We start from the raw sequence: 6,163 nt of genomic DNA, 5'->3' as shown, positions 1-6,163 counted from the left end.
CTGCAGGTTATTTGTGTCATATTTTACACCGCCTAACCGCTTCCATCATGGCTAACGAGTCGTAAAGAAGTTGCCAACCATGGTTGGCTGCACATGGCAACCATAATTGTCTTGATACGGCAACTCTGCCGTTACCCGTTGAAACTCCTTTTTCTTCCTTGCAATCCGTAATTATAGTCACTGCTTCTTATTTTTCATTTTTGACTTCTTTAGTTGTTTTTGATATTTTTTCCAATTGATGGCCAAGCATGCTATAGACTACAGTGTGTTTGGTGGGCCACAAAACTTTGGCAAGCGGATGGATGTGCATTCAACTCCATCTTGTCCCGCTGAGGTAGTCAAGCATGTTTATTCGTTTTCTGAAATTACATTTTATATTGCATTTTGATTGCTTTTTTATGGTTGTTCTGCCTTATTTTTCCTAATCATGTGTCTCTAATATGTTTTGTAGTTTGTTACTTTTTGTTTTCCGATCAGGCAAGGGCACCTGTTGAGCACCTAGTTGGGCAGTTTGTTTCTGGCATGACCAGCTTGCTTGGGAAATTAGTCGAGGGTTGGACATCACTAAATGGTTCTGATAGCGATGCGGTTGCGAGGAACTTCACATCATTCATTGGAGAACGGACACATCGTCCAACTGGTTGCCGTGGCCGGTATGGCTACAACAGCTCTCAGGAGCTTCCTGACACACAAGGTGATCTAGATGGGGATGGTTTTGGTGGCATTGACACTGGTCTTGACAAGGATGGCGATGATGACATGGAGAATGTGCCGCATGACACTGACCACGATGAACGCCGTGAAGATAATGTGAGGGGTGATACGTCTCCAACGTATCTATAATTTATGAAGAGTATTCTTGCTATTATATTACCCATTTTGGATGTTTATGGGCTTTATTATACACTTTTATATTATTTTTGGGACTAACCTATTAACCGGAGGCCCAGCCCAAATTGCTGTTTGCTTGCCTATTTCAGTGTTTCAAAGAAAAGGAATAACAAACGGAGTCCAGACGGAATGAAACCTTCGGGAGAGTTAATTTTGGAACGGAAGCAATCCAGGAGACTTGGAGTAGACGTCAGGGAAGCTTCGAGGTGGCCACGAGGGTTAGGGGCATGCCCTACCCCCCTCTCGTGTTCTTGATATGGCACGATCTTGATGTATCGCGAGCTTTGCTATTATAGTTGGATCTTATGATGTTTCTCCCCCTCTACTCTCTTGTAATGGATTGAGTTTTCCCTTTGAAGTTATCTTATCGGATTGAGTCTATAAGGATTTGAGAACACTTGATGTATGTCTTGCATGTGCTTATCTGTGGTCACAATGGGATATTCACGTGATCTACTTGATGTATGTTTTGGTGATCAACTTGCGGGTTCAGTGACCTTGTGAACTTATGCATAGGGGTTGGCACACGTTTTCGTCTTGACTCTCCGATAGAAACTTTGGGGCACTCTTTGAAGTTCTTTGTGTTAGTTGAATAGATGAATCTGAGATTGTGTGATCCATATCGTATAATCATAGGATACTTGAGGTGACATTGAAGTATCTAGGTGACATTAGGGTTTTGGTTGATTTGTGTCTTATGGTGTTATTCTAGTATGAACTCTTGAATAGATCGATCAGAAAGAATAACTTTGAGCTGGTTTCGTACCCTACAATAATCTCTTCGTTTGTTCTCCGCTATTAGTGACTTTGGAGTGACTCTTTGTTACATGTTGAGGGATAGTTATATGATCCAGTTATGTTATTATTGTTGAGAGAACTTGCACTAGTGAAAGTATGAACCTTAGGCCTTGTTTCCTAGCATTGCAATACAGTTTACGCTCACTTTTATCATTAGTTACCTTGCTATTTTTGTATTTTCAGATTACAAATACCCATATCTACCATCCATATTGCACTTGTATCACCATCTCTTCGCCGAACTAGTGCACCTATACAATTTATCATTGTATTGGGTGTGTTGGGGACACAAGAGACTCTTTGTTATTTGGTTGCAGGGTTTCTTGAGAGAGACCATCTTCATCCTACGCCTCCCACGGATTGATAAACCTTAGGTCATCCACTTGAGGGAAATTTGCTACTTTCCTACAAACCTCTGCACTTGGAGGCCCAACAACGTCTACAAGAAGAAGGTTGTGTAGTAAAGATCAAGCTCTTTTCTCGCGCCGTTGCCGGGGAGGCGAGGTAAGCGGCACTAACACCCCGTCAACTAAGCTCTTTTCTGGCGCCTTTGCCGGGGCCCTAATTTGTCGATGCGGTGGTAGGGCTCTCTGGCTCTTGTGCCTCGGGCAACCGTATCATTTCTCGTGGTGATAACAATCCGGCTACCAGGGGCACCGTAGCTGAAGGGACGATTGAGTAATGAGGTCCATGCTCTATCACTCCACATGTCATCCAAAACCAATAGAAACTTCTGATTTTTGACAGCGTTGAGAAGGGCCGGCACAAGCATAGAGTTGTCTTCAGTTGCAGGGAGTTTTCCATCGGCGGTGGTGATGGCCAACCTTAGCAGCTCAACCTCGCTGAAGTCTTGTGTGACGCTCAGCCACATCTTCTTTTCAAATTTGTGTTGAATTTCCATATCGTTGAAGACCTTCTTGGCAAGGGTGGTCTTCCCGATCCCACCAACACCCACGATTGCGAGCACCACGATGCCATCATTATCCTTTGTCAGCTCCTTCACCAACGCTCTCGTATCCTCTTCAAGCTTCTCCTCTACCACGGCCGAGCACTCCAACACCGGATCCGTCTTCCGGTCAGCCGCAGAAGGCCATCCGGGCCAGTAGTCCTGGTAGGTCTCCAGCTTGATGAAGTTGAAGGCAGCACCGAGCTTGCAGATGTCGTCCAGCCTCTTGTTGAGCTTCCTGATGCAGCTACCAATGTGGTGAGCCGAACATGGGATGCTGCAAGCAGAAGAGCAGCGGGTTGCAGCAGGGTGAGGGTGCTGCGTCCCGTCGACCCATGGCCTTGAGCTCGCAGAGGTCGAGGATTTTGGTCGCCTCGTACATGACACCCTTGAGCTTCGTGACCCACCCCTGCACCCTCCGGTCAGTGATGCGCTTCCTGTCAGCGTCGGCGAGGTAGTCCCTGAGGCTCTCCAGCTTGTCCTGTAGGCTCTCGATCTCCCCGGTGACGCCGAGCAGCATCCCCACCTCATCCTCCGCCATCTTCTTGATCGTGCCGGCGATGTAGGACGCGAAGGCGTCCAACACCATGGCCATGGTTGGTTTCTCGCTTGCTTTGTCCTACTCCTCCCATGGATTGATAAACCTTAGGTCATCCACTTGAGGGAAATTTGCTACTTTCCTACAGACCTCTGCACTTGGAGGCCCAACAACATCTACAAGAAGAAGGTTGTGTAGTAGACATCAAGCTCTTTTCTGGCGCCGTTGCCGGGGAGGCGAGGTAAGTGGCACTAACACCCCGTCAACTAAGCTCTTTTCTGGCGCCGTTGCCGGGGCTGTAATTTGTCGATGCGGTGGTAGGGCTCTCTGGCTCTAGTGCCTCGGGCAACCGTATCATTTCTCGTGGGGATAACAATCCGGCTACCAGGGGCACCGTAGCTGAAGGAACGATTGAGTAATGAGGTCCATGCTCTATCACTCCACATGTCATCCAATACCAGAAGAAACTTCTGATTTCTGACAGCATTGAGAAGGGCCGGCACAAGCATAGATTTGTCTTCAGTTGCAGGGAGTTTTCCATCGGCGGTGGTGATGGCCAACCTTAGCAGCTCAACCTCGCTGAAGTCTTGTGTGACGCTCAGCCACATCTTCTTTTCAAATTTGTGTTGAATTTCCTCGTGGTTGAAGACCTTCTTGGCAAGGGTGGTCTTCCCGATCCCACCAACACCCACGATTGCGAGCACCACGATGCCATCATTATCCTTTGTCAGCTCCTTCACCAGCGCTCGTGTATCCTCTTCGATCTTCTCCCCTACCACGGCCGAGCGCTCCAACACGGGATCTGTCTTCCGGTCTGCCGCAGAAGGTCGTCCGGGCCTGCAGTCCTGGTAGGTCTCTAGCTTGATGAAGCTGAAGGCAGCACCGAGCTTGCAGATGTCGTCCAGCCTCTTGTTGAGCTTCCTGATGCGGCTGCCAATATCATTTGCGAACATGGGATGCCGCAAGCAGAAGAGCAGCGGGTTGCAGCAGGGTGAGGGTGCTGCATCCCGCCGACCCATGGCCTTGAGCTCGCAGAGGTCAAGGATGTTGGTCGCGTCGTACATGACGCCCTTGAGCTTGTGACCCACCCCTGCACCGTCCGATCAGTGATGCGCTTCCTCTCGGCATCGGCGAGGTAGTCCCTGAGGCTCTCCAGCTTGTCGTGCAGGCTGTCGATTTCCCCGGTGACGCCGAGCAGCATCCCCACCTCGTCCGCCGCCATCTGCTTGATCGTGTCGGCGATGTAGGACGCGAAGGCGTCCAGCACCATGGCCATGGTTGGTTTCTCCTTGCTTGTCCTCAGACCGACAAAGAAATGGTAATCAATCGAGAGTGTGTATGTTTGGCTTCCAGGCTAGCTAGGAGATGTGAAAGGGGTGGCAATTAGGCTGAAATGTGGTGCTCTGTCTTGTTGGTGAGTGATGGATCTGGATGCTTTGCTGGCTAAACAAGCCACGCTGATGCTTAGCTTTGGGCTCGCCGACGGTGCCTTGCTTGAATCGCCGGCAAAGCCACCCACGGCCATGGCCCCTGTTATTCGTTTCTCCTCCGCACCTTTTTTGGTCCGGGGTGGCAAGAAAGGGATCTGACCTGAGACCTGACAATGGTTGATCCCTTTCCGCGTCAGTAGTTTCAGAACAAAAGGCAAAGAATGAAACCCCTACCTAGCAATGGCTGGGGGGGGGGGGCGGTCGGTCACTCACCCGCCATTGCGCCGCCGAGCCGCCGGATGCGGGGGAGGATCCATCGATGCGGATGCCCCCGTAGAAAGCTCGAGACACATCGAGGGGCCCGACGAGCTACGAAGACGGCGGGCGGAGTCGCCGGCGGCGTAGCGGTCGCCGTCACTTGTGGAACTCTCATGGTTTTCTTTTATTTTTCTGGATTTTGAAGTTTCTTCAGGGAATACAACGATGTAGCTTTGATTCGTGTGAACAATTAAATTCCTTAAAAAATCGGTTGTAACTTCAAGATGTTTCTTTAATTCAATCTTATTATTCATCCATTGTCAAGATAAATACAAACAACGCATAAGAAAGAAAAATACTCCCTCCTTAAACTAATATAAGAGCGATTAGATTACTCTTAGGGCATTTTCAACGCCAGGCGCTAGGGAAAATTTCCCATCCAATTGTCAGTTACGTCTTCAATACCTGGCGTCAGAGGCCGCAGGGACGCAAAACAAGGCAGCGAGTGCTTGCCCTTTTTTCTCCACGAGATGAGGCAACCAGCGTTGGACCAGATAACGCTTAGCGCTTTTAAATTCTTTTCTTATTTATTTTTTCCAGTTTAAGCGCCTAGATAAGAGTCCATCATTGTAGATGCCTTTATATTAGTTTACGGAGGGAGTACATCTAAATCCGCAGACTACTAGCTACGACTAAAACACTGGAGCAAGCCAGCGACGCGGCACCATCATCACACCTTCCTCGTCAGAGCTAGGCAAACTCTTTTGTAGTAGACAGCGGGAAACTCATGAAAGGATCCAACCTGTAGACACATGAACAGAAACGAACGAAAACCGGATCCAAACAGATCCACCAAAGACAAACGCCGACTGAATCTCATGAGATCCGCCGGAGATACATTTTCACACGCCCTCAGACAACGCTATAAACACTGTTGGGCGGAAGTTATGTAGGAAGAACCGTATTCTATCTTTAGGTAGCCGCCGCTGCCTCGCCTTCCTAAGCAGGACACAAACCCTGATGAAACTAAAAAACACCTAACAATGATGCCCTCACACCAACAAAGGGTTGGGATCCACGGTGCCTCCATGACTCTAAGGCCACACGAGACGAGGCAAAACCGGCGGCATCGATGGGTAGCAGTAGGGGAAACTATTGAATAATTGAGAAATTTTCCATTAAGTTTAAACCAGAAAACAGTAGATAAAATATGATAGACATGGCAATTGAAACACGAAACGGATTATTGAATCTAGGCATGCAATAGAGAATAAAAAGGGTAAGCATCATATCCACATTGAT

At 48.4% G+C, this 6,163-nt stretch overlaps 2 pseudogenes; both read right to left on the bottom strand.

Moving 5' to 3' along the window:
- Window positions 1–2,218: 2,218 nt before the first annotated feature.
- On the bottom strand, window positions 2,219–3,230 carry LOC109750946 (putative disease resistance protein RGA4; annotated as a pseudogene).
- Window positions 3,231–3,435: 205 nt separating this feature from the next.
- Window positions 3,436–4,449, bottom strand: LOC109750945 (putative disease resistance protein RGA4; annotated as a pseudogene).
- Window positions 4,450–6,163: the final 1,714 nt, after the last annotated feature.

The sequence above is a fragment of the Aegilops tauschii genome, chromosome 7 (genome assembly GCF_002575655.3).
Source record: "Aegilops tauschii subsp. strangulata cultivar AL8/78 chromosome 7, Aet v6.0, whole genome shotgun sequence".
NCBI lineage: Eukaryota > Viridiplantae > Streptophyta > Magnoliopsida > Poales > Poaceae > Aegilops > Aegilops tauschii.
This window is presented reverse-complemented; position numbering and strand designations above follow the sequence as displayed.